Consider the following 25,459-nt stretch of genomic DNA (forward strand, 5'->3'; position numbering starts at 1 on the left):
CTGAGATTAAGAGTCTCATGCTCTACCGACGGAGCTAACCAGGATTGTACTTGTGCAGTACAATGATTTAAAATCTGGTTTGGAGTCGAGAATATGCCTAAAAAAAGACAAAACATCCCACAAAACAAACTGCCGCCCAATGTTGGGCTCGAAACCACGACCATAAGATTAAGAGTCCCATGCTCTACTGACAGAGCTAACTGGGTATCAGCTAATTCAGTACTGTGTCTTTAAATCTGGTTTGGAGTCTAGAATACACAAGACTCAAGACAAAACAAACTACCTTCTAAAGCAGGGCTCGAACACACGAACCTGAGACTGAGAGTCTCATTCTCTACCAACTGAGCTAACAGGGCGTTAACTACTTCAGTACTGTGTCTTTAAACCTAGTATGGAGTCTAGAATAGGCCTAAACAGACAAAATTTTACATGAAACAAACAACCGTCCAATGTGGGGCTTGAACCCACGGCCCTATGATTAAGAGTCTCATGCTCTACTGACTGAGCTAACTGGGTACCAATTAGTTCAGTACTGTGTCTTTAACAAACTACCTTCCAAAGTGGGGCTCGAACAAACAACCAAAAATTAAGACTCTCATGCTCTACCAAATGAGATAACCGTGCGTTAACTAGTCCAGTACTGTGTCTTTAAATCTGGAATGGAGTCTAGAATAGGCCTAAGTACAGACAAAACGTTCCATGAAACAAACGATCATCCAATTTGGGGCTTTAACCCATGACCCTGAGATAAAGAGTCTCATGCACTAACGACTGAGCTAACCAGGATTCTACTTGTTCAGTACAATGATTTAAAATCTGGTTTTGAGTCTAGAATATGCCTAAAACAAGACAAAACATCCCACAAAACAAACTGCCGCCCAATGTGGGGCTCGAACACACGACCCTGACATTAAGAGTCTCATGCTCTACCGACTGAGCTAACCTGGGGTCTTCTTATTCAGTACTGTGTCTTTAAATCTGGTTTGGAGTGTAGAATACATCTAAGACTTAAGACAAAACAAACTACCTTCCAAAGTGGGGCTCGAACAAACAACCAAAAATTAAGACTCTCATGCTCTACTAACTGAGATAACCGTGCGTTAACTAGTTCAGTACTGTGTCTTTAAATCTGGAATGGAGTCTAGAATAGGCCTAAGTACAGACAAAACGTTCCATGAAACAAACAATCATCCAATTTGGGGCTTGAACCCATGACCCTGAGATAAAGAGTCTCATGCACTAGCGACTGAGCTAACCAGGATTGTACTTGTTCAGTACAATGATTTAAAATCTGGTTTAGAGTCTAGAATATGCCAAAAACAAGACAAAACATCCCACAAAAGAAACTGCCGCCCAAGGTGGGGCTCGAACCCACGACCCTGAGATTAAGAGTCTCATGCTCTACCGACTGAGCTAACCGGGCGTCTTCTTGTTCAGTACTGTGTCTTTAAATCTGGTTTGGAGTGGAGAATACACCTAAGATTTAAGACAAAACAAACTACCAGCCAAAGTGGGCTCGAACACACGAATTTGAGATTAAGAGTCTCATGCTCTACCAACTGAGCTAACACGGCGTTAACTAGTTCAGTACTGTGTCTTTAAACCTAGTATGGAGTCGAGAATAGGCCTAAATACAGACAAAATTTACATGAAACAAACAACCGTCCAATGTGGGGCTTGAACCCACAACCCTGAGATTAAGAGTCTCATGCACTAACGACTGAGCTAACCAGGATTGTACTTGTTCAGTACAATGATTTAAAATCTGGTTTTGAGTCTAGAATATGCCTAAAACAAGACAAAACATCCCACAAAACAAACTGCCGCCCAATGTGGGGCTCGAACACACGACCCTGAGATTAAAGGTCTCATGCTCTACCGACTGAGCTAACCGGGCGTCTTCTTGTTCAGTACTGTGTCTTTAAATCTGGTTTGGAGTGTAGAATACATCTAAGACTTAAGACAAAACAAACTACCTTCCAAAGTGGGGCTCGAACAAACAACCAAAAATTAAGACTCTCATGCTCTACTAACTGAGATAACCGTGCGTTAACTAGTCCAGTACTGTGTCTTTAAATCTGGAATGGAGTCTAGAATAGGCCTAAGTACAGACAAAATGTTCCATGAAACAAACAATCATCCAATTTGGGGCTTGAACCCATGACCCTGAGATAAAGAGTCTCATGCTCAAGCGACTGAGCTAACCAGGATTGTACTTGTTCAGTACAATGATTTAAAATCTGGTTTGGAGTCTAGAATATGCCTAAAACAAGACAAAACATCCCACAAAACAAACTGCCACCCAATGTGGGGCTCGAACCCACGACCCTGAGATTAAGAGTCTCATGCTCTACCGACTGAGCTAACCGGGCGTCTTCTTGTTCAATACTGTGTCTTTAAATCTGGTTTGGAGTTTAGAATACACCTAAGATTTTAGACAAAACAAACTACCAGCCAAAGTGGGCTCGAACACACGAATTTGAGATTAAGAGTCTCATGCTCTACCAACTGAGCTAACACGGAGTTAACTAGTTCAATACTGTGTCTTTAAACCTAGTATGGAGTCTAGAATAGGCCTAAATACAGACAAAACTTTACATGAAACAAACAACCGTCCAATGTGGGGCTTGAACCCACGACAATGAGATTAAGAGTCTCACGCTCTACTGACTGAGCTAACCAGGATTGTACTTGTACAGTACAATGATTTTAAATCTGGTGTGGAATCAAGAATACACCTAAAACAAGACAAAACATCCCATTAAAAAAACCACCACCCAATGTGGGGCTCGAACCCACAACCCTGAGATTAAGAGTCTCATGCTCTACCGACGGAGCTAACCAGGATTGTACTTGTGCAGTACAATGATTTAAAATCTGGTTTGGAGTCGAGAATATGCCTAAAAAAAGACAAAACATCCCACAAAACAAACTGCCGCCCAATGTTGGGCTCGAAACCACGACCATAAGATTAAGAGTCCCATGCTCTACTGACAGAGCTAACTGGGTATCAGCTAATTCAGTACTGTGTCTTTAAATCTGGTTTGGAGTCTAGAATACACAAGACTCAAGACAAAACAAACTACCTTCTAAAGCAGGGCTCGAACACACGAACCTGAGACTGAGAGTCTCATTCTCTACCAACTGAGCTAACAGGGCGTTAACTACTTCAGTACTGTGTCTTTAAACCTAGTATGGAGTCTAGAATAGGCCTAAACAGACAAAATTTTACATGAAACAAACAACCGTCCAATGTGGGGCTTGACCCCACGGCCCTATGATTAAGAGTCTCATGCTCTACTGACTGAGCTAACTGGGTACCAATTAGTTCAGTACTGTGTCTTTAACAAACTACCTTCCAAAGTGGGGCTCGAACAAACAACCAAAAATTAAGACTCTCATGCTCTACCAAATGAGATAACCGTGCGTTAACTAGTCCAGTACTGTGTCTTTAAATCTGGAATGGAGTCTAGAATAGGCCTAAGTACAGACAAAACGTTCCATGAAACAAACGATCATCCAATTTGGGGCTTTAACCCATGACCCTGAGATAAAGAGTCTCATGCACTAACGACTGAGCTAACCAGGATTCTACTTGTTCAGTACAATGATTTAAAATCTGGTTTTGAGTCTAGAATATGCCTAAAACAAGACAAAACATCCCACAAAACAAACTGCCGCCCAATGTGGGGCTCGAACACACGACCCTGACATTAAGAGTCTCATGCTCTACCGACTGAGCTAACCTGGGGTCTTCTTATTCAGTACTGTGTCTTTAAATCTGGTTTGGAGTGTAGAATACATCTAAGACTTAAGACAAAACAAACTACCTTCCAAAGTGGGGCTCGAACAAACAACCAAAAATTAAGACTCTCATGCTCTACTAACTGAGATAACCGTGCGTTAACTAGTTCAGTACTGTGTCTTTAAATCTGGAATGGAGTCTAGAATAGGCCTAAGTACAGACAAAACGTTCCATGAAACAAACAATCATCCAATTTGGGGCTTGAACCCATGACCCTGAGATAAAGAGTCTCATGCACTAGCGACTGAGCTAACCAGGATTGTACTTGTTCAGTACAATGATTTAAAATCTGGTTTAGAGTCTAGAATATGCCAAAAACAAGACAAAACATCCCACAAAAGAAACTGCCGCCCAAGGTGGGGCTCGAACCCACGACCCTGAGATTAAGAGTCTCATGCTCTACCGACTGAGCTAACCGGGCGTCTTCTTGTTCAGTACTGTGTCTTTAAATCTGGTTTGGAGTGGAGAATACACCTAAGATTTAAGACAAAACAAACTACCAGCCAAAGTGGGCTCGAACACACGAATTTGAGATTAAGAGTCTCATGCTCTACCAACTGAGCTAACACGGCGTTAACTAGTTCAGTACTGTGTCTTTAAACCTAGTATGGAGTCGAGAATAGGCCTAAATACAGACAAAATTTACATGAAACAAACAACCGTCCAATGTGGGGCTTGAACCCACAACCCTGAGATTAAGAGTCTCATGCACTAACGACTGAGCTAACCAGGATTGTACTTGTTCAGTACAATGATTTAAAATCTGGTTTTGAGTCTAGAATATGCCTAAAACAAGACAAAACATCCCACAAAACAAACTGCCGCCCAATGTGGGGCTCGAACACACGACCCTGAGATTAAAGGTCTCATGCTCTACCGACTGAGCTAACCGGGCGTCTTCTTGTTCAGTACTGTGTCTTTAAATCTGGTTTGGAGTTTAGAATACACCTAAGATTTTAGACAAAACAAACTACCAGCCAAAGTGGGCTCGAACACACGAATTTGAGATTAAGAGTCTCATGCTCTACCAACTGAGCTAACACGGAGTTAACTAGTTCAATACTGTGTCTTTAAACCTAGTATGGAGTCTAGAATAGGCCTAAATACAGACAAAACTTTACATGAAACAAACGACCGTCCAATGTGGGGCTTGAATCCACGACAATGAGATTAAGAGTCTCACGCTCTACTGACTGAGCTAACCAGGATTGTACTGGTTCAGTACAATGATTTTAAATCTGGTTTGGAGTCTAGAATATGCCAAAAACAAGACAAAACATCCCACAAAACAAACTGCCGCCCAATGTGGGGCTCAAACCCACGACCCTGAGATTAAGAGTCTCATGCTCTACCGACTGAGCTAACCGGGCATCTCCTTGTTCAGTACTGTGTCTTTAAATCTGGTTTGGAGTCGAGAATACACCTAAGACTTAAGACAAAACAAACTACCAGCCAAAGTGGGCTCAAACACACGAATTTGAGAGTAAGAGTCTCATTCTCTACCAACTGAGCTAACACGGCATTAACTAGTTCAGTACTGTGTCTTTAAACCTAGTATGGAGTCGAGAATAGGCCTAAATACAGACAAAATTTACATGAAACAAACAACCGTCCAATGTGGGGCTTGAACCCACAACCATGAGATTAAGAGTCTCATGCACTAACGACTGAGCTAACCAGGATTGTACTTGTTCAGTACAATGATTTAAAATCTGGTTTTGAGTCTAGAATATGCCTAAAACAAGACAAAACATCACACAAAACAAATTGCCGCCCAATGTGGGGCTCGAACACACGACCCTGAGATTAAGAGTCTCATGCTCTACCGACTGAGCTAACCGGTCGTCTTCTTGTTCAGTACTGTGTCTTTAAATCTGGTTTGGAGTGTAGAATACATCTAAGACTTAAGACAAAACAAACTAACTTCCAAAGTGGGGCTCGAACAAACAACCAAAAATTAAGACTCTCATGCTCTACCAACTGAGATAACCGTGCGTTAACTAGGTCCAGTACTGTGTCTTTAAATCTGGAATGGAGTCTAGAATAGGCCTAAGTACAGACAAAACGTTCCATGAAACAAACAATCTTCCAATTTGGGGCTTGAACCCATGACCCTGAGATAAAGAGTCTCATGCACTAGCGACTGAGCTAACCAGGATTGTACTTGTTCAGTACAATGATTTAAAATCTGGTTTTGAGTCTAGAATATGCCTAAAAAAAGACAAAACAAACTGCCGCCCAATGTGGGGCTCGAACCCACGACCCTGAGATTAAGAGTCTCATGCTCTACCGACTGAGCTAACCAGGCATCTTCTTGTTCAGTACTGTGTCTTTAAATCTGGTTTGGAGTGTAGAATACTTCTAAGACTTAAGACAAAACGAACTACCAGCCAAAGTAGACTCGAACACACGAATTTGAGAGTAAGAGTCTCATTCTCTACCAACTGAGCTAACACGGTGTTAACTAGTTCAGTACTGTGTCTTTAAACCTTGTATGGAGTCGAGAATAGGCCTAAATACAGACAAATTTTACATGAAACAAACAACCGTCCAATGTGGGGCTTGAACCCACGACCCTGAGATTAAGAGTCCCATGCTCTACTGACTGAGCTAACTGGGTATCAGCTAGTTCAGTACTGTGTCTTTAAATCTGGTTTGGAGTCTAGAATACACCTAAAACTTAAGACAAAACAAACTACCTTCCAAAGTGGGGCTCGAAAAAACAACCTAAAATTAAGACTCTCATGCTCTACCAACTGAGATAATTGTGCGTTAACTAGTCCAGTACTGTGTCTTTAAATCTGGAATGGAGTCTAGAATAGGCCTAAGTACAGACAAAATGTTCCATGAAACAAACAATCATCCAATTTGGGGCTTGAACCCATGACCCTGAGATAAAGAGTCTCATGCACTAGCGACTGAGCTGACCAGGATTATACTTGTTCAGTACAATGATTTAAAATCTGGTTTAGAGTCTAGAATATGCCAAAAACAAGACAAAACATCCCACAAAAGAAACTGCCGCCCAATGTGGGGCTCGAAAACCCACAACCCTGAGATTAAGAGTCTCATGCTCTACCGACTGAGCTAACCGGGCGTCTTCTTGTTCAGTACTGTGTCATTAAATCTGGTTTGGAGTGTAGAATACACCTGAGACTTAAGACAAAACAAACTACCAGCCAAAGTGGGCTCGAACACACGAATTTGAGATTAAGAGTCTCATGCTCTACCAACTGAGCTAACACGGCGTTAACTAGTTCAGTACTGTGTCTTTAAACCTAGTATGGAGTCGAGAATAGGCCTAAATACAGACAAAATTTACATGAAACAAACAACCGTCCAATGTGGGGCTTAAACCCACGACCCTGAGATTTAGAGTCCCATGCTCTACTGACTGAGTTAACTGGGTATCAGCTAGTTCAGTACTGTGTCTTTAAATCTGGTTTGGAGTCTAGAATACACCTAAGACTTAAGACAAAAGAAACTACCTTCCAAAGTGGGGCTCGAAAAAACTACCTAAAATTAAAACTCTCATGCTCTACCAACTGAGATAACTGTGCGTTAACTAGTCCAGTACTGTGTCTTTAAATCTGGTATGGAGTCTATAATCGGCCTAAGTACAGACAAAACGTTCCATGAAACAAACGATCATCCAATTTTGGGCTTGAACCCATGACCCTGAGATAAAGAGTCTCATGCTCAAGCGACTGAGCTAACCAGGATTGTACTTGTTCAGTACAATGATTTAAAATCTGGTTTTGAGTCTAGAATATGCCTAAAACAAGACAAAACAAACTGCCGCCCAATGTGGGGCTCGAACCCACGACCCTGAGATTAAGAGTCTCATGCTCTACCGACTGAGCTAACCAGGCATCTTCTTGTTCAGTACTGTGTCTTTAAATCTGGTTTGGAGTGTAGAATACTTCTAAGACTTAAGACAAAACGAACTACCAGCCAAAGTGGACTCGAACACACGAATTTGAGAGTAAGAGTCTCATTCTCTACCAACTGAGCTAACACGGTGTTAACTAGTTCAGTACTGTGTCTTTAAACCTTGTATGGAGTCGAGAATAGGCCTAAATACAGACAAAATTTACATGAAACAAACAACCGTCCAATGTGGGGCTTGAACCCACGACCCTGAGATTAAGAGTCTCATGCTCTACCTACTGAGCTAACCGGGCGTCTTCTTGTTCAGGACTGTGTCTTTAAATCTGGTTTGGAGTGGAGAATACACCTAAGACTTAAGACAAAACAAACTACCAGCCAAAGTGGGCTTGAACACACGAATTTGAGATTAAGAGTCTCATGCTCTACCAACTGAGCTAACACGGCGTTAACTAGTTTAGTACTGTGTCTTTAAACCTAGTATGGAGTCGAGAATAGGCCTAATTACAGACAAAATTTACATGAAACAAGCAACCGTCCAATGTGGGGCTTGAACCCACAACCATGAGATTAAGAGTCTCATGCACTAACGACTGAGCTAACCAGGATTGTACTTGTTCAGTACAATGATTTAAAATCTGGTTTTGAGTCTAGAATATGCCTAAAACAAGACAAAACATCACACAAAACAAACTGCCGCCCAATGTGGGGCTCGAACACACGACCCTGAGATTAAGAGTCTCATGCTCTACCTACTGAGCTAACCGGCCGTCTTCTTGTTCAGTACTGTGTCTTTAAATCTGGTTTGGAGTGTAGAATACATCTAAGACTTAAGACAAAACAAACTAACTTCCAAAGTGGGGCTCGAACAAACAACCAAAAATTAAGACTCTCATGCTCTACCAACTGAGATAACCGTGCGTTAACTAGGTCCAGTACTGTGTCTTTAAATCTGGAATGGAGTCTAGAATAGGCCTAAGTACAGACAAAACTTTCCATGAAACAAACAATCTTCCAATTTGGGGCTTGAACCCATGACCCTGAGATAAAGAGTCTCATGCACTAACGACTGAGCTAACCAGGATTGTACTTGTTCAGTACAATGATTTAAAATCTGGTTTGGAGTCTAGAATATGCCAAAAACAAGACAAAACATCCCACAAAAGAAACTGCCGCCCAATGTGGGGCTCGAACCCACGACCCTGAGATTAAGAGTCTCATGCTCTACCGACTGAGCTAACCGGGCATCTCCTTGTTCAGTACTGTGTCTTTAAATCTGGTTTGGAGTGGAGAATACACCTAAGACTTAAGACAAAACAAACTACCAGCCAAAGTGGGCTCGAACACACGAATTTGAGAGTAAGAGTCTCATTCTCTACCAACTGAGCTAACACGGCATTAACTAGTTCAGTACTGTGTCTTTAAACCTAGTATGGAGTCGAGAATAGGCCTAAATACAGACAAAATTTACATGAAACAAACAACCGTCCAATGTGGGGCTTGAACCCACGACCCTGAGATTTAGAGTCCCATGCTCAACTGACTGAGCTAACTGGGTATCAGCTAGTTCAGTACTGTGTCTTTAAATCTGGTTTGGAGTCTAGAATACACCTAAGACTTAAGACAAAAGAAACTACCTTCCAAAGTGGGGCTCGAAAAAACAACCTAAAATTAAAACTCTCATGCTCTACCAACTGAGATAACTGTGCGTTAACTATTCCAGTACTGTGTCTTTAAATCTGGTATGGAGTCTATAATCGGCCTAAGTACAGACAAAACGTTCCATGAAACAAACGATCATCCAATTTTGGGCTTGAACCCATGACCCTGAGATAAAGAGTCTCATGCTCAAGCGACTGAGCTAACCAGGATTGTACTTGTTCAGTACAATGATTTAAAATCTGGTTTGGAGTCTAGAATATGCCTAAAACAAGACAAAACATCCCACAAAACAAACTGCCACCCAATGTGGGGCTCGAACACACGACCCTGAGATTAAGAGTCTCATGCTCTACCGACTGAGCTAACCGGGCATCTACTTGTTCAGTAATGTGTCTTTAAATCTGGTTTGGAGTGTAGAATACTTCTAAGACTTAAGACAAAACAAACTACCAGCCAAAGTGGGCTCGAACACGCGAATTTGAGAGTAAGAGTCTCATTCTCTACCAACTGAGCTAACACGGCGTTAACTAGTTCAGTACTGTGTCTTTAAACCTAGTATGGAGTCTAGAATAGGCCTAAATACAGACAAAACTTTACATGAAACAAACGACCGTCCAATGTGGGGCTTGAACCCACGACCATGAGATTAAGAGTCTCATGCTCGACTGACTGAGCTAACCAGGATTGTACTTGTACAGTATAATGATTTAAAATCTGGTTTGGAGTCTAGAATACACCTAAGACTTAAGACAAAACAAACTAACTTCCAAAGTGGGACTCGAACAAGCAACCAAAAATTAAGACTCTCATGCTCTACCAACTGAGATAACCGTGCGTTAACTAGGTCCAGTACTGTGTCTTTAAATCTGGAATGGAGTCTAGAATAGGCTTAAGTACAGACAAAATGTTCCATGAAACAAACAATCTTCCAATTTGGGGCTTGAACCCATGACCCTGAGATAAAGAGTCTCATGCACTAGCGACTGAGCTAACCAGGATTGTACTTGTTCAGTACAATGATTTAAAATCTGGTTTGGAGTCTAGAATATGCCAAAAACAAGACAAAACATCCCACAAAACAAACTGCCGCCCAATGTGGGGCTCGAACCCACGACCCTGAGATTAAGAGTCTCATGCTCTACCGACTGAGCTAACCGGGCATCTCCTTGTTCAGCACTGTGTCTTTAAATCTGGTTTGGAGTGGAGAATACACCTAAGACTTAAGACAAAACAAACTACCAGCCAAAGTGGGCTCGAACACACGAATTTGAGATTAAGAGTCTCATGCTCTACCAACTGAGCTAACACGGCATTAACTAGTTCAGTACTGTGTCTTTAAACCTAGTATGGAGTCGAGAATAGGCCTAAATACAGACAAAATTTACATGAAACAAAAAACCGTCCAATGTGGGGCTTGAACCCACAACCATGAGATTAAGAGTCTCATGCACTAACGACTGTACTTGTTCAGTACAATGATTTAAAATCTGGTTTTGAGTCTAGAATATGCCTAAAACAAGACAAAACATCACACAAAACAACCTGCCGCCCAATGTGGGGCTCGAACACACGACCCTGAGATTAAGAGTCTCATGCTCTACCGACTGAGCTAACCGGGCGTCTTCTTGTTCAGTACTGTGTCTTTAAATCTGGTTTGGAGTGTAGAATACATCTAAGACTTAAGACAAAACAAACTACCTTCCAAAGTGGGGCTCGAACAAACAACCTAAAATTAAGACTCTCATGCTCTACCAACTGAGATAACCGTGCGTTAACTAGTCCAGTACTGTGTCTTTAAATCTGGTATGGAGTCTATAATCGGCCTAAGTACAGACAAAACTTTCCATGAAACAAACGATCATCCAATTTTGGGCTTGAACCCATGACCCTGAGATAAAGAGTCTCATGCTCAAGCGACTGAGCTAACCAGGATTGTACTTGTTCAGTACAATGATTTAAAATCTGGTTTGGAGTCTAGAATATGCCTAAAACAAGACAAAACAAACTGCCGCCCAATGTGGGGCTCGAACCCACGACCCTGAGATTAAGAGTCTCATGCTCTACCGACTGAGCTAACCAGGCATCTTCTTGTTCAGTACTGTGTCTTTAAATCTGGTTTGGAGTGTAGAATACTTCTAAGACTTAAGACAAAACAACTTACCAGCCAAAGTGGACTCGAACACACGAATTTGAGAGTAAGAGTCTCATTCTCTACCAACTGAGCTAACACGGTGTTAACTAGTTCAGTACTGTGTCTTTAAACCTAGTATGGAGTCGAGAATAGGCCTAAATACAGACAAAATTTACATGAAACAAACAACCGTCCAATGTGGGGCTTGAACCCACGACCCTGATATTAAGAGTCCCATGCTCTACTGACTGAGCTAACTGGGTATCAGCTAGTTCAGTACTGTGTCTTTAAATCTGGTTTGGAGTCTAGAATACACCTAAGACTTAAGACAAAACAAACTACCTTCCAAAGTGGGGCTCGAAAAAACAACCTAAAATTAAGACTCTCATGCTCTACCAACTGAGATAATTGTGCGTTAACTAGTCCAGTACTGTGTCTTTAAATCTGGTATGGAGTCTATAATCGGCCTAAGTACAGACAAAACGTTTCATGAAACAAACGATCATCCAATTTTGGGCTTGAACCCATGACCCTGAGATAAAAAGTCTCATGCTCAAGCGACTGAGCTAACCAGGATTGTACTTGATCAGTACAATGATTTAAATCTGGTTTGGAGTCTAGAATATGCCTAAAACAAGAAAAAACATCCCACAAAACAAACTGCCGCCCAATGTGGGGCTCAAACCCACGACCCTGAGATTAAGAGTCTCATGCTCTACCGACTGAGCTAACCGGGCATCTTCTTGTTCAGTACTGTGTCTTTAAATCTGGTTTGGAGTGTAGAATACATCTAAGACTTAAGACAAAACAAACTACCTTCCAAAGTGGGGCTCGAACAAAAAACCAAAAATTAAGACTCTCATGCTCTACTAACTGAGATAACCGTGCGTTAACTAGTCCAGTACTGTGTCTTTAAATCTGGAATGGAGTCTAGAATAGGCCTAAGTACAGACAAAACGTTCCATGAAACAAACAATCATCCAATTTGGGGCTTGAACCCATGACCCTGAGATAAAGAGTCTCATGCACTAGCGACTGAGCTGACCAGGATTGTACTTGTTCAGTACAATGATTTAAAATCTGGTTTAGAGTCTAGAATATGCCAAAAACAAGACAAAACATCCCACAAAAGAAACTGCCGCCCAATGTGGGGCTCGAACCCACGACCCTGAGATTAAGAGTCTCATGCTCTACCGACTGAGCTAACCGGGCGTCTTCTTGTTCAGTACTGTGTCTTTAAATCTGGTTTGGAGTGTAGAATACACCTAAGACTTAAGACAAAACAAACTACCAGCCAAAGTGGGCTCGAACACACGAATTTGAGATTAAGAGTCTCATGCTCTACCAACTGAGCTAACACGGCGTTAACTAGTTCAGTACTGTGTCTTTAAACCTAGTATGGAGTCGAGAATAGGCCTAAATACAGACAAAATTTACATGAAACAAACAACCGTCCAATGTGGGGCTTGAACCCACGACCCCGAGATTAAGAGTCCCATGCTCTACTGACTGAGCTAACTGGGTATCAGCTAGTTCAGTACTGTGTCTTTAAATCTGGTTTGGAGTCTAGAATACACCTAAGACTTAAGACAAAACAAACTACCTTCCAAAGTGGGGCTCGAAAAAACAACCTAAAATTAAGACTCTGATGCTCTACCAACTGAGATAATTGTGCGTTAACTAATCCAGTACTGTGTCTTTAAATCTGGTATGGAGTCTATAATCGGCCTAAGTACAGACAAAACATTCCATGAAACAAACGATCATCCAATTTTGGGCTTGAACCCATGACCCTGAGATAAAGAGTCTCATGCTCAAGCGACTGAGCTAACCAGGATTGTACTTGATCAGTACAATGATTTAAATCTGGTTTGGAGTCTAGAATATGCCTAAAACAAGACAAAACATCCCACAAAACAAACTGCCGCCCAATGTGGGGTTCGAACCCACAACCCTGAGATTAAGAGTCTCATGCTCTACCGACTGAGCTAACCGGGCATCTTCTTGTTCAGTACTGTGTATTTAAATCTGGTTTGGAGTGTAGAATACACCTAAGACTTAAGACAAAACAAACTACCAGCCAAAGTGGGCTCGAACACACGAATTTGAGATTAAGAGTCTCATGCTCTACCAACTGAGCTAACACGGCGTTAACTAGTTTAGTACTGTGTCTTTAAGCCTAGTATGGAGTCGAGAATAGGCCTAAATACAGACAAAATTTACATGAAACAAACAACCGTCCAATGTGGGGCTTGAACCCACGACCCTGAGATTTAGAGTCCCATGCTCAACTGACTGAGCTAACTGGGTATCAGCTAGTTCAGTACTGTGTCTTTAAATCTGGTTTGGAGTCTAGAATACACCTAAGACTTAAGACAAAAGAAACTACCTTCCAAAGTGGGGCTCGAAAAAACAACCTAAAATTAAAACTCTCATGCTCTACCAACTGAGATAACTGTGCGTTAACTAGTCCAGTACTGTGTCTTTAAATCTGGTATGGAGTCTATAATCGGCCTAAGTACAGACAAAACGTTCCATGAAACAAACGATCATCCAATTTTGGGCTTGAACCCATGACCCTGAGATAAAGAATCTCATGCTCAAGCGACTGAGCTAACCAGGATTGTACTTGTTCAGTACAATGATTTAAAATCTGGTTTGGAGTCTAGAATATGCCTAAAACAAGACAAAACATCCACAAAACAAACTGCCACCCAATGTGGGGCTCGAACACACGACCCTGAGATTAAGAGTCTCATGCTCTACCGACTGAGCTAACCGGGCATCTACTTGTTCAGTAATGTGTCTTTAAATCTGGTTTGGAGTGTAGAATACTTCTAAGACTTAAGACAAAACGAACTACCAGCCAAAGTGGGCTCGAACACACGAATTTGAGAGTAAGAGTCTCATTCTCTACCAACTGAGCTAACACGGCGTTAACTAGTTCAGTACTGTGTCTTTAAACCTAGTATGGAGTCTAGAATAGGCCTAAATACAGACAAAACTTTACATGAAACAAACGACCGTCCAATGTGGGGCTTGAACCCACGACCATGAGATTAAGAGTCTCATGCTCGACTGACTGAGCTAACCAGGATTGTACTTGTACAGTATAATGATTTAAAATCTGGTTTGGAGTCTAGAATACACCTAAGACTTAAGACAAAACAAACTAACTTCCAAAGTGGGACTCGAACAAGCAACCAAAAATTAAGACTCTCATGCTCTACCAACTGAGATAACCGTGCGTTAACTAGGTCCAGTACTGTGTCTTTAAATCTGGAATGGAGTCTAGAATAGGCCTAAGTACAGACAAAATGTTCCATGAAACAAACAATCTTCCAATTTGGGGCTTGAACCCATGACCCCCTGAGATAAAGAGTCTCATGCACTAGCGACTGAGCTAACCAGGATTGTACTTGTTCAGTACAATGATTTAAAATCTGGTTTGGAGTCTAGAATATGCCAAAAACAAGACAAAACATCCCACAAAACAAACTGCCGCCCAATGTGGGGCTCGAACCCACGACCCTGAGATTAAGAGTCTCATGCTCTACCGACTGAGCTAACCGGGCATCTCCTTGTTCAGCACTGTGTCTTTAAATCTGGTTTGGAGTGGAGAATACACCTAAGACTTAAGACAAAACAAACTACCAGCCAAAATGGGCTCGAACACACGAATTTGAGATTAAGAGTCTCATGCTCTACCAACTGAGCTAACACGGCATTAACTAGTTCAGTACTGTGTCTTTAAACCTAGTATGGAGTCGAGAATAGGCCTAAATACAGACAAAATTTACATGAAACAAACAACCGTCCAATGTGGGGCTTGAACCCACAACCATGAGATTAAGAGTCTCATGCTCAAGCGACTGAGCTAACCAGGATTGTACTTGTTCAGTACAATGATTTAAAATCTGGTTTGGAGTCTAGAATATGCCTAAAACAAGACAAAACAAACTGCCGCCCAATGTGGGGCTCGAACAAACAACCTAAAATTAAGACTCTCATGCTCTACCAACTGAGATAACCGTGCGTTAACTAGTCCAGTACTGTGTCTTTAAATCTGGTATGGAGTCTATAATCGGCCTAAGTACAGACAAAACTTTCCATGAAACAAACGATCATCCAATTTTGGGCTTGAACCCACGACCCTGAGATTAAGAGTCTCATGCTCTACCGACTGAGCTAACCAGGCATCTTCTTGTTCAGTACTGTGTCTTTAAATCTGGTTTGGAGTGTAGAATACTTCTAAGACTTAAGACAAAACAAACTACCTTCCAAAGTGGGGCTCGAAAAAACAACCTAAAATTAAGACTCTCATGCTCTACCAACTGAGATAATTGTGCGGTAACTAGTCCAGTACTGTGTCTTTAAATCTGGTATGGAGTCTATAATCGGCCTAAGTACAGACAAAACATTTCATGAAACAAACGATCATCCAATTTTGGGCTTGAACCCATGACCCTGAGATAAAAAGTCTCATGCTCAAGCGACTGAGCTAACCAGGATTGTACTTGATCAGTACAATGATTTAAATCTGGTTTGGAGTCTAGAATATGCCTAAAACAAGAAAAAACATCCCACAAAATAAACTGCCGCCCAATGTGGGGCTCAAACCCACGACCCTGAGATTAAGAGTCTCATGCTCTACCGACTGAGCTAACCGGGCATCTTCTTGTTCAGTACTGTGTCTTTAAATCTGGTTTGGAGTGTAGAATACATCTAAGACTTAAGACAAAACAAACTACCTTCCAAAGTGGGGCTCGAAAAAACAACCTAAAATTAAGACTCTCATGCTCTACCAACTGAGATAATTGTGCGTTAACTAGTCCAGTACTGTGTCTTTAAATCTGGAATGGAGTCTAGAATAGGCCTAAGTACAGACAAAACGTTCCATGAAACAAACAATCATCCAATTTGGGGCTTGAACCCATGACCCTGAGATAAAGAGTCTCATGCACTAGCGACTGAGCTGACCAGGATTGTACTTGTTCAGTACAATGATTTAAAATCTGGTTTAGAGTCTAGAATATGCCAAAAACAAGACAAAACATCCCACAAAAGAAACTGCCGCCCAATGTGGGGCTCGAACCCACGACCCTGAGGTTAAGAGTCTCATGCTCTACCGACTGAGCTAACCGGGCGTCTTCTTGTTCAGTACTGTGTCTTTAAATCTGGTTTGGAGTGTAGAATACACCTAAGACTTAAGACAAAACAAACTACCAGCCAAAGTGGGCTCGAACACACGAATTTGAGATTAAGAGTCTCATGCTCTACCAACTGAGCTAACACGGCGTTAACTAGTTCAGTACTGTGTCTTTAAACCTAGTATGGAGTCGAGAATAGGCCTAAATACAGACAAAATTTACATGAAACAAACAACCGTCCAATGTGGGGCTTGAACCCACGACCCTGAGATTTAGAGTCCCATGCTCTACTGACTGAGCTAACTGGGTATCAGCTAGTTCAGTACTGTGTCTTTAAATCTGGTTTGGAGTCTAGAATACACCTAAGACTTAAGACAAAAGAAACTACCTTCCAAAGTGGGGCTCGAAAAAACAACCTAAAATTAAAACTCTCATGCTCTACCAACTGAGATAACTGTGCGTTAACTAGTCCAGTACTGTGTCTTTAAATCTGGTATGGAGTCTATAATCGGCCTAAGTACAGACACAACGTTCCATGAAACAAACGATCATCCAATTTTGGGCTTGAACCCATGACCCTGAGATAAAGAGTCTCATGCTCAAGCGACTGAGCTAACCAGGATTGTACTTGTTCAGTACAATGATTTAAAATCTGGTTTGGAGTCTAGAATATGCCTAAAACAAGACAAAACATTTCACAAAACAAACTGCCACCCAATGTGGGGCTCTAACCCACGACCCTGAGATTAAGAGTCTCATGCTCTACCGACTGAGCTAACCGGCCGTCTTCTTGTTCAGTACTGTGTCTTTAAATCTGGTTTGGAGTGTAGAATACATCTAAGACTTAAGACAAAACTAACTAACTTCCAAAGTGGGGCTCGAACAAACAACCAAAAATTAAGACTCTCATGCTCTACCAACTGAGATAACCGTGCGTTAACTAGGTCCAGTACTGTGTCTTTAAATCTGGAATGGAGTCTAGAATAGGCCTAAATACAGACAAAACTTTCCATGAAACAAACAATCTTCCAATTTGGGGCTTGAACCCATGACCCTGAGATAAAGAGGCTCATGCACTAACGACTGAGCTAACCAGGATTGTACTTGTTCAGTACAATGATTTAAAATCTGGTTTGGAGTCTAGAATATGCCAAAAACAAGACAAAACATCCCACAAAAGAAACTGCCGCCCAATGTGGGGCTCGAACCCACGACCCTGAGATTAAGAGTCTCATGCTCTACCGACTGAGCTAACCGGGCATCTCCTTGTTCAGTACTGTGTCTTTAAATCTGGTTTGGAGTGGAGAATACACCTAAGACTTAAGACAAAACAAACTACCAGCCAAAGTGGGCTCGAACACACGAATTTGAGAGTAAGAGTCTCATTCCCTACCAACTGAGCTAACACGGCATTAACTAGTTCAGTACTGTGTCTTTAAACCTAGTATGGAGTCGAGAATAGGCCTAAATACAGACAAAATTTACATGAAACAAACAACCGTCCAATGTGGGGCTTGAACCCACAACCATGAGATTAAGAGTCTCATGCACTAACGACTGAGCTAACCAGGATTGCACTTGTTCAGTACAATGATTTAAAATCTGGTTTTGAGTCTAGAATATGCCTAAAACAAGACAAAATAAACTGCCGCCCAATGTGGGGCTCGAACCCACGACCCTGAGATTAAGAGTCTCATACTCTACCGACTGAGCTAACCGGGCATCTCCTTGTTCAGTACTGTGTCTTTAAATCTGGTTTGGAGTGGAGAATACACCTAAGACTTAAGACAAAACAAACTACCAGCCAAAGTGGGCTCGAACACACGAATTTGAGAGTAAGAGTCTCATTCTCTACCAACTGAGCTAACACGGCATTAACTAGTTCAGTACTGTGTCTTTAAACCTAGTATGGAGTCGAGAATAGGCCTAAATACAGACAAAATTTACATGAAACAAACAACCGTCCAATGTGGGGCTTGAACCCACAACCATGAGATTAAGAGTCTCATGCACTAACGACTGGGCTAACCAGGATTGCACTTGTTCAGTACAATGATTTAAAATCTGGTTTTGAGTCTAGAATATGCCTAAAACAAGACAAAACAAACTGCCGCCCAATGTGGGGCTCGAACCCACGACCCTGAGATTAAGAGTCTCATGCTCTACCGACTGAGCTAACCAGGCATCTTCTTGTTCAGTACTGTGTCTTTAAATCTGGTTTGGAGTGTAGAATACTTCTAAGACTTAAGACAAAACGAACTACCAGCCAAAGTGGACTCGAACACACGAATTTGAGAGTAAGAGTCTCATTCTCTACCAACTGAGCTAACACGGTGTTAACTAGTTCAGTACTGTGTCTTTAAACCTTGTATGGAGTCGAGAATAGGCCTAAATACAGACAAAATTTACATGAAACAAACAACCGTCCAATGTGGGGCTTGAACCCACGACCCTGAGATTAAGAGTCCCATGCTCTACTGACTGAGCTAACTGGGTATCAGCTAGTTCAGTACTGTGTCTTTAAATCTGGTTTGGAGTCTAGAATACACCTAAGACTTAAGACAAAAGAAACTACCTTCCAAAGTGGGGCTCGAAAAAACAACCTAAAATTAAGACTCTCATGCTCTACCAACTGAGATAATTGTGCGTTAACTAATCCAGTACTGTGTCTTTAAATCTGGTATGGAGTCTATAATCGGCCTAAGTACAGACAAAACATTCCATGAAACAAACAATCATCCAATTTTGGGCTTGAACCCATGACCCTGAGATAAAGAGTCTCATGCTCAAGCGACTGAGCTAACCAGGATTGTACTTGATCAGTACAATGATTTAAATCTGGTTTGGAGTCTAGAATATGCCTAAAACAAGACAAAACTTCCCACAAAACAAACTGCCGCCCAATGTGGGGTTCGAACCCACGACCCTGAGATTAAGAGTCTCATGCTCTACCGACTGAGCTAACCGGGCATCTTCTTGTTCAGTACTGTGTCTTTAAATCTGGTTTGGAGTGTAGAATACACCTAAGACTTAAGACAAAACAAACTACCAGCCAAAGTGGGCTCGAACACACGAATTTGAGATTAAGAGTCTCATGCTCTACCAACTGAGCTAACACGGCCTTAACTAGTTTAGTACTGTGTCTTTAAACCTAGTATGGAGTCGAGAATAGGCCTAAATACAGACAAAATTTACATGAAACAAACAACCGTCCAATGTGGGGCTTGAACCCACGACCCTGAGATTTAGAGTCCCATGCTCAACTGACTGAGCTAACTGGGTATCAGCTAGTTCAGTACTGTGTCTTTAAATCTGGTTTGGAGTCTAGAATACACCTAAGACTTAAGACAAAAGAAACTACCTTCCAAAGTGGGGCTCGAAAAAACAACCTAAAATTAAAACTCTCATGCTCTACCAACTGAGATAACTGTGCGTTAACTAGTCCAGTACTGTGTCTTTAAATCTGGTATGGAGTCTATAATCGGCCTAAGTACAGACAAAATGTTCCATGAAACAAACGATCATCCAATTTTGGGCTTGAACCCATGACCCTGAGATAAAGAGTCTCATGCTCAAGCGACTGAGCTAACCAGGATTGTACTTGTTCAGTACAATGATTTAAAATCTGGTTTGGAGTCTAGAATATGCCAAAAACAAGACAAAACATCCCACAAAAGAAACTGCCACCCAATGTGGGGCTCGAACACACGACCCTGAGATTAAGAGTCTCATGCTCTACCGACTGAGCTAACCGGGCATCTCCTTGTTCAGTACTGTGTCTTTAAATCTGGTTTGGAGTGTAGAATACTTCTAAGACTTAAGACAAAATGAACTACCAGCCAAAGTGGGCTCGAACACACGAATTTGAGAGTAAGAGTCTCATTCTCTACCAACTGAGCTAACACGGCGTTAACTAGTTCAGTACTGTGTCTTTAAACCTAGTATGGAGTCTAGAATAGGCCTAAATACAGACAAAATTTACATGAAACAAGCAACCGTCCAATGTGGGGCTTGAACCCACAACCATGAGATTAAGAGTCTCATGCTCTACCGACTGAGCTAACCGGCCGTCTTCTTGTTCAGTACTGTGTCTTTAAATCTGGTTTGGAGTGTAGAATACATCTAAGACTTAAGACAAAACAAACTAACTTCCAAAGTGGGGCTCGAACAAACAACCAAAAATTAAGACTCTCATGCTCTACCAACTGAGATAACCGTGCGTTAACTAGGTCCAGTACTGTGTCTTTAAATCTGGAATGGAGTCTAGAATAGGCCTAAGTACAGACAAAACTTTCCATGAAACAAACAATCTTCCAATTTGGGGCTTGAACCCATGACCCTGAGATAAAGAGTCTCATGCACTAACGACTGAGCTAACCAGGATTGTACTTGTTCAGTACAATGATTTAAAATCTGGTTTGGAGTCTAGAATATGCCAAAAACAAGACAAAACATCCCACAAAAGAAACTGCCGCTTAATGTGGGGCTCGAACCCACAACCCTGAGATTAAGAGTCTCATGCTCTACCGACTGAGCTAACCGGGCATCTCCTTGTTCAGTACTGTGTCTTTAAATCTGGTTTGGAGTGGAGAATACACCTAAGACTTAAGACAAAACAAACTACCAGCCAAAGTGGGCTCGAACACACGAATTTGAGAGTAAGAGTCTCATTCTCTACCAACTGAGCTAACACGGCATTAACTAGTTCAGTACTGTGTCTTTAAACCTAGTATGGAGTCGAGAATAGGCCTAAATACAGACAAAATTTACATGAAACAAACAACCGTCCAATGTGGGGCTTGAACCCACAACCATGAGATTAAGAGTCTCATGCACTAACGACTGAGCTAACCAGGATTGCACTTGATCAGTACAATGATTTAAAATCTGGTTATGAGTCTAGAATATGCCTAAAACAAGACAAAACAAACTGCCGCCCAATGTGGGGCTCGAACCCACGCCCCTGAGATTAAGAGTCTCATGCTCTACCGACTGAGCTAACCAGGCATCTTCTTGTTCAGTACTGTGTCTTTAAATCTGGTTTGGAGTGTAGAATACTTCTAAGACTTAAGACAAAACGAACTACCAGCCAAAGTGGACTCGAACACACGAATTTGAGAGTAAGAGTCTCATTCTCTACCAACTGAGCTAACACGGTGTTAACTAGTTCAGTACTGTGTCTTTAAACCTTGTATGGAGTCGAGAATAGGCCTAAATACAGACAAAATTTACATGAAACAAACAACCGTCCAATGTGGGGCTTGAACCCACGACCCTGAGATTAAGAGTCTCATACTCTACCGACTGAGCTAACCGGGCGTCTTCTTGTTCAGTACTGTGTCTTTAAATCTGGTTTGGAGTGGAGAATACACCTAAGACTTAAGACAAAACAAACTACCAGCCAAAGTGGGCTTGAACACACGAATTTGAGATTAAGAGTCTCATGCTCTACCAACTGAGCTAACACGGCGTTAACTAGTTCAGTACTGTGTCTTTAAACCTAGTATGGAGTCGAGAATAGGCCTAAATACAGACACAATTTACATGAAACAAACAACCATCCAATGTGGGGCTTGAACCCACGACCCTGAGATTAAGAGTCTCATGCACTAACGACTGAGCTAACCAGGATTGTACTTGTTCAGTACATTGATTTAAAATCTGGTTTGGAGTCTAGAATATGCCAAAAACAAGACAAAACATCCCACAAAAGAAACTGCCGCCCAATGTGGGGCTCGAACCCACGACCCTGAGATTAAGAGTCTCATGCTCTACCGACTGAGCTAACCGGGCATCTCCTTGTTCAGTACTGTGTCTTTAAATCTGGTTTGGAGTGGAGAATACACCTAAGACTTAAGACAAAACAAACTACCAGCCAAAGTGGGCTCGAACACACGAATTTGAGAGTAAGAGTCTCATTCTCTACCAACTGAGCTAACACGGCATTAACTAGTTCAGTACTGTGTCTTTAAACCTAGTATGGAGTCGAGAATAGGCCTAAATACAGACAAAATTTACATGAAACAAGCAACCGTCCAATGTGGGGCTTGAACCCACAACCATGAGATTAAGAGTCTCATGCACTAACGACTGAGCTAACCAGGATTGTACTTGTTCAGTACAATGATTTAAAATCTGGTTTTGAGTCTAGAATATGCCTAAAACAAGACAAAACATCACACAAAACAAACTGCCGCCCAATGTGGGGCTCGAACACACGACCCTGAGATTAAGAGTCTCATGCTCTACCGACTGAGCTAACCGGCCGTCTTCTTGTTCAGTACTGTGTCATTAAATCTGGTTTGGAGTGTAGAATACATCTAAGACTTAAGACAAAACAAACTAACTTCCAAAGTGGGGCTCGAACAAACAACCAAAAATTAAGACTCTCATGCTCTACCAACTGAGATAACCGTGCGTTAACTAGGTCCAGTACTGTGTCTTTAAATCTGGAATGGAGTCTAGAATAGGCCTAAGTACAGACAAAACTTTCCATGAAACAAACAATCTTCCAATTTGGGGCTTGAACCCATGACCCTGAGATAAAGAGTCTCATGCACTAACGACTGAGCTAACCAGGATTGTACTTGTTCAGTACAATGATTTAAAATCTGGTTTGGAGTCTAGAATATGCCAAAAACAAGACAAAACATCCCACAAAAGAAACTGCCGCCCAATGTGGGGCTCGAACCCACGACCCTGAGATTAAGAGTCTCATGCTCTACCGACTGAGCTAACCGGGCATCTCCTTGTTCAGTACTGTGTCTTTAAATCTGGTTTGGAGTGGAGAATACACCTAAGACTTAAGACAAAACAAACTACCAGCCAAAGTGGGCTCGAACACACGAATTTGAGAGTAAGAGTCTCATTCTCTACCAACTGAGCTAACACGGCATTAACTAGTTCAGTACTGTGTCTTTAAACCTAGTATGGAGTCGAGAATAGGCCTAAATACAGACAAAATTTACATGAAACAAACAACCGTCCAATGTGGGGCTTGAACCCACAACCATGAGATTAAGAGTCTCATGCACTAACGACTGAGCTAACCAGGATTGCACTTGTTCAGTACAATGATTTAAAATCTGGTTTTGAGTCTAGAATATGCCTAAAACAAGACAAAACAAACTGCCGCCCAATGTGGGGCTCGAACCCACGACCCTGAGATTAAGAGTCTCATGCTCTACCGACTGAGCTAACCAGGCATCTTCTTGTTCAGTACTGTGTCTTTAAATCTGGTTTGGAGTCTAGAATACACCTAAGACTTAAGACAAAACAAACTACCTTCCAAAGTGGGGCTCGAAAAAACAACCTAAAATTAAGACTCTGATGCTCTACCAACTGAGATAATTGTGCGTTAACTAATCCAGTACTGTGTCTTTAAATCTGGTATGGAGTCTATAATCGGCCTAAGTACAGACAAAACATTCCATGAAACAAACGATCATCCAATTTTGGGCTTGAACCCATGACCCTGAGATAAAGAGTCTCATGCTCAAGCGACTGAGCTAACCAGGATTGTACTTGATCAGTACAATGATTTAAATCTGGTTTGGAGTCTAGAATATGCCTAAAACAAGACAAAACATCCCACAAAACAAACTGCCGCCCAATGTGGGGTTCGAACCCACGACCCTGAGATTAAGAGTCTCATGCTCTACCGACTGAGCTAACCGGGCATCTTCTTGTTCAGTACTGTGTCATTAAATCTGGTTTGGAGTGTAGAATACATCTAAGACTTAAGACAAAACAAACTAACTTCCAAAGTGGGGCTCGAACAAACAACCAAAAATTAAGACTCTCATGCTCTACCAACTGAGATAACCGTGCGTTAACTAGGTCCAGTACTGTGTCTTTAAATCTGGAATGGAGTCTAGAATAGGCCTAAGTACAGACAAAACTTTCCATGAAACAAACAATCTTCCAATTTGGGGCTTGAACCCATGACCCTGAGATAAAGAGTCTCATGCACTAACGACTGAGCTAACCAGGATTGTACTTGTTCAGTACAATGATTTAAAATCTGGTTTGGAGTCTAGAATATGCCAAAAACAAGACAAAACATCCCACAAAAGAAACTGCCGCCCAATGTGGGGCTCGAACCCACGACCCTGAGATTAAGAGTCTCATGCTCTACCGACTGAGCTAACCGGGCATCTCCTTGTTCAGTACTGTGTCTTTAAATCTGGTTTGGAGTGGAGAATACACCTAAGACTTAAGACAAAACAAACTACCCGCCAAAGTGGGCTCGAACACACGAATTTGAGAGTAAGAGTCTCATTCTCTACCAACTGAGCTAACACGGCATTAACTAGTTCAGTACTGTGTCTTTAAACCTAGTATGGAGTCGAGAATAGGCCTAAATACAGACAAAATTTACATGAAACAAACAACCGTCCAATGTGGGGCTTGAACCCACAACCATGAGATTAAGAGTCTCATGCACTAACGACTGAGCTAACCAGGATTGCACTTGTTCAGTACAATGATTTAAAATCTGGTTTTGAGTCTAGAATATGCCTAAAACAAGACAAAACAAACTGCCGCCCAATGTGGGGCTCGAACCCACGACCCTGAGATTAAGAGTCTCATGCTCTACCGACTGAGCTAACCAGGCATCTTCTTGTTCAGTACTGTGTCTTTAAATCTGGTTTGGAGTGTAGAATACTTCTAAGACTTAAGACAAAACGAACTACCAGCCAAAGTGGACTCGAACACACGAATTTGAGAGTAAGAGTCTCATTCTCTACCAACTGAGCTAACACGGTGTTAACTAGTTCAGTACTGTGTCTTTAAACCTTGTATGGAGTCGAGAATAGGCCT

General features: G+C 41.7%; 37 non-coding genes across 37 annotated transcripts; all 37 read right to left on the reverse strand.

Annotated features, from left to right (window-relative positions):
• Positions 1–1,350: 1,350 nt before the first annotated feature.
• Positions 1,351–1,423, reverse strand: trnak-cuu (transfer RNA lysine (anticodon CUU)). Its single transcript has one exon. It is a non-coding gene; the product is annotated as a tRNA-Lys (tRNA).
• Positions 1,424–1,824: 401 nt separating this feature from the next.
• On the reverse strand, positions 1,825–1,897 carry trnak-uuu (transfer RNA lysine (anticodon UUU)). Its single transcript has one exon. It is a non-coding gene; the product is annotated as a tRNA-Lys (tRNA).
• Positions 1,898–2,299: 402 nt separating this feature from the next.
• On the reverse strand, positions 2,300–2,372 carry trnak-cuu (transfer RNA lysine (anticodon CUU)). The gene has a single exon. It is a non-coding gene; the product is annotated as a tRNA-Lys (tRNA).
• A 1,781-nt stretch (positions 2,373–4,153) lies between these two features.
• Positions 4,154–4,226, reverse strand: trnak-cuu (transfer RNA lysine (anticodon CUU)). The gene has a single exon. It is a non-coding gene; the product is annotated as a tRNA-Lys (tRNA).
• A 401-nt stretch (positions 4,227–4,627) lies between these two features.
• On the reverse strand, positions 4,628–4,700 carry trnak-uuu (transfer RNA lysine (anticodon UUU)). Its single transcript has one exon. It is a non-coding gene; the product is annotated as a tRNA-Lys (tRNA).
• A 402-nt stretch (positions 4,701–5,102) lies between these two features.
• Positions 5,103–5,175, reverse strand: trnak-cuu (transfer RNA lysine (anticodon CUU)). Its single transcript has one exon. It is a non-coding gene; the product is annotated as a tRNA-Lys (tRNA).
• An 865-nt stretch (positions 5,176–6,040) lies between these two features.
• On the reverse strand, positions 6,041–6,113 carry trnak-cuu (transfer RNA lysine (anticodon CUU)). Its single transcript has one exon. It is a non-coding gene; the product is annotated as a tRNA-Lys (tRNA).
• A 714-nt stretch (positions 6,114–6,827) lies between these two features.
• Positions 6,828–6,902, reverse strand: trnak-cuu (transfer RNA lysine (anticodon CUU)). Its single transcript has one exon. It is a non-coding gene; the product is annotated as a tRNA-Lys (tRNA).
• A 702-nt stretch (positions 6,903–7,604) lies between these two features.
• Positions 7,605–7,677, reverse strand: trnak-cuu (transfer RNA lysine (anticodon CUU)). The gene has a single exon. It is a non-coding gene; the product is annotated as a tRNA-Lys (tRNA).
• A 239-nt stretch (positions 7,678–7,916) lies between these two features.
• trnak-cuu (transfer RNA lysine (anticodon CUU)) lies at positions 7,917–7,989 on the reverse strand. Its single transcript has one exon. It is a non-coding gene; the product is annotated as a tRNA-Lys (tRNA).
• Positions 7,990–8,866: 877 nt separating this feature from the next.
• trnak-cuu (transfer RNA lysine (anticodon CUU)) lies at positions 8,867–8,939 on the reverse strand. The gene has a single exon. It is a non-coding gene; the product is annotated as a tRNA-Lys (tRNA).
• A 714-nt stretch (positions 8,940–9,653) lies between these two features.
• trnak-cuu (transfer RNA lysine (anticodon CUU)) lies at positions 9,654–9,726 on the reverse strand. Its single transcript has one exon. It is a non-coding gene; the product is annotated as a tRNA-Lys (tRNA).
• Positions 9,727–10,442: 716 nt separating this feature from the next.
• trnak-cuu (transfer RNA lysine (anticodon CUU)) lies at positions 10,443–10,515 on the reverse strand. The gene has a single exon. It is a non-coding gene; the product is annotated as a tRNA-Lys (tRNA).
• Positions 10,516–10,901: 386 nt separating this feature from the next.
• trnak-cuu (transfer RNA lysine (anticodon CUU)) lies at positions 10,902–10,974 on the reverse strand. Its single transcript has one exon. It is a non-coding gene; the product is annotated as a tRNA-Lys (tRNA).
• A 390-nt stretch (positions 10,975–11,364) lies between these two features.
• trnak-cuu (transfer RNA lysine (anticodon CUU)) lies at positions 11,365–11,437 on the reverse strand. Its single transcript has one exon. It is a non-coding gene; the product is annotated as a tRNA-Lys (tRNA).
• Positions 11,438–12,150: 713 nt separating this feature from the next.
• Positions 12,151–12,223, reverse strand: trnak-cuu (transfer RNA lysine (anticodon CUU)). Its single transcript has one exon. It is a non-coding gene; the product is annotated as a tRNA-Lys (tRNA).
• A 402-nt stretch (positions 12,224–12,625) lies between these two features.
• On the reverse strand, positions 12,626–12,698 carry trnak-cuu (transfer RNA lysine (anticodon CUU)). The gene has a single exon. It is a non-coding gene; the product is annotated as a tRNA-Lys (tRNA).
• Positions 12,699–13,411: 713 nt separating this feature from the next.
• On the reverse strand, positions 13,412–13,484 carry trnak-cuu (transfer RNA lysine (anticodon CUU)). Its single transcript has one exon. It is a non-coding gene; the product is annotated as a tRNA-Lys (tRNA).
• Positions 13,485–14,197: 713 nt separating this feature from the next.
• Positions 14,198–14,270, reverse strand: trnak-cuu (transfer RNA lysine (anticodon CUU)). The gene has a single exon. It is a non-coding gene; the product is annotated as a tRNA-Lys (tRNA).
• Positions 14,271–14,988: 718 nt separating this feature from the next.
• On the reverse strand, positions 14,989–15,061 carry trnak-cuu (transfer RNA lysine (anticodon CUU)). Its single transcript has one exon. It is a non-coding gene; the product is annotated as a tRNA-Lys (tRNA).
• Positions 15,062–16,085: 1,024 nt separating this feature from the next.
• On the reverse strand, positions 16,086–16,158 carry trnak-cuu (transfer RNA lysine (anticodon CUU)). The gene has a single exon. It is a non-coding gene; the product is annotated as a tRNA-Lys (tRNA).
• Positions 16,159–16,560: 402 nt separating this feature from the next.
• trnak-cuu (transfer RNA lysine (anticodon CUU)) lies at positions 16,561–16,633 on the reverse strand. Its single transcript has one exon. It is a non-coding gene; the product is annotated as a tRNA-Lys (tRNA).
• A 1,190-nt stretch (positions 16,634–17,823) lies between these two features.
• trnak-cuu (transfer RNA lysine (anticodon CUU)) lies at positions 17,824–17,896 on the reverse strand. Its single transcript has one exon. It is a non-coding gene; the product is annotated as a tRNA-Lys (tRNA).
• Positions 17,897–18,285: 389 nt separating this feature from the next.
• trnak-cuu (transfer RNA lysine (anticodon CUU)) lies at positions 18,286–18,358 on the reverse strand. Its single transcript has one exon. It is a non-coding gene; the product is annotated as a tRNA-Lys (tRNA).
• A 389-nt stretch (positions 18,359–18,747) lies between these two features.
• Positions 18,748–18,820, reverse strand: trnak-cuu (transfer RNA lysine (anticodon CUU)). The gene has a single exon. It is a non-coding gene; the product is annotated as a tRNA-Lys (tRNA).
• Positions 18,821–19,533: 713 nt separating this feature from the next.
• trnak-cuu (transfer RNA lysine (anticodon CUU)) lies at positions 19,534–19,606 on the reverse strand. The gene has a single exon. It is a non-coding gene; the product is annotated as a tRNA-Lys (tRNA).
• A 714-nt stretch (positions 19,607–20,320) lies between these two features.
• Positions 20,321–20,393, reverse strand: trnak-cuu (transfer RNA lysine (anticodon CUU)). Its single transcript has one exon. It is a non-coding gene; the product is annotated as a tRNA-Lys (tRNA).
• A 239-nt stretch (positions 20,394–20,632) lies between these two features.
• On the reverse strand, positions 20,633–20,705 carry trnak-cuu (transfer RNA lysine (anticodon CUU)). Its single transcript has one exon. It is a non-coding gene; the product is annotated as a tRNA-Lys (tRNA).
• A 403-nt stretch (positions 20,706–21,108) lies between these two features.
• Positions 21,109–21,181, reverse strand: trnak-cuu (transfer RNA lysine (anticodon CUU)). The gene has a single exon. It is a non-coding gene; the product is annotated as a tRNA-Lys (tRNA).
• A 389-nt stretch (positions 21,182–21,570) lies between these two features.
• Positions 21,571–21,643, reverse strand: trnak-cuu (transfer RNA lysine (anticodon CUU)). Its single transcript has one exon. It is a non-coding gene; the product is annotated as a tRNA-Lys (tRNA).
• A 239-nt stretch (positions 21,644–21,882) lies between these two features.
• trnak-cuu (transfer RNA lysine (anticodon CUU)) lies at positions 21,883–21,955 on the reverse strand. The gene has a single exon. It is a non-coding gene; the product is annotated as a tRNA-Lys (tRNA).
• Positions 21,956–22,356: 401 nt separating this feature from the next.
• On the reverse strand, positions 22,357–22,429 carry trnak-cuu (transfer RNA lysine (anticodon CUU)). Its single transcript has one exon. It is a non-coding gene; the product is annotated as a tRNA-Lys (tRNA).
• Positions 22,430–23,306: 877 nt separating this feature from the next.
• On the reverse strand, positions 23,307–23,379 carry trnak-cuu (transfer RNA lysine (anticodon CUU)). Its single transcript has one exon. It is a non-coding gene; the product is annotated as a tRNA-Lys (tRNA).
• A 389-nt stretch (positions 23,380–23,768) lies between these two features.
• On the reverse strand, positions 23,769–23,841 carry trnak-cuu (transfer RNA lysine (anticodon CUU)). Its single transcript has one exon. It is a non-coding gene; the product is annotated as a tRNA-Lys (tRNA).
• A 401-nt stretch (positions 23,842–24,242) lies between these two features.
• Positions 24,243–24,315, reverse strand: trnak-cuu (transfer RNA lysine (anticodon CUU)). Its single transcript has one exon. It is a non-coding gene; the product is annotated as a tRNA-Lys (tRNA).
• A 403-nt stretch (positions 24,316–24,718) lies between these two features.
• Positions 24,719–24,791, reverse strand: trnak-cuu (transfer RNA lysine (anticodon CUU)). Its single transcript has one exon. It is a non-coding gene; the product is annotated as a tRNA-Lys (tRNA).
• A 389-nt stretch (positions 24,792–25,180) lies between these two features.
• On the reverse strand, positions 25,181–25,253 carry trnak-cuu (transfer RNA lysine (anticodon CUU)). The gene has a single exon. It is a non-coding gene; the product is annotated as a tRNA-Lys (tRNA).
• Positions 25,254–25,459: the final 206 nt, after the last annotated feature.

The sequence above is a fragment of the Leptonotus elevatus genome, chromosome 15 (assembly GCF_054856555.1).
Source record: "Leptonotus elevatus isolate MCC_2025b chromosome 15, RoL_Lele_1.0, whole genome shotgun sequence".
Classification (NCBI taxonomy): domain Eukaryota; kingdom Metazoa; phylum Chordata; class Actinopteri; order Syngnathiformes; family Syngnathidae; genus Leptonotus; species Leptonotus elevatus.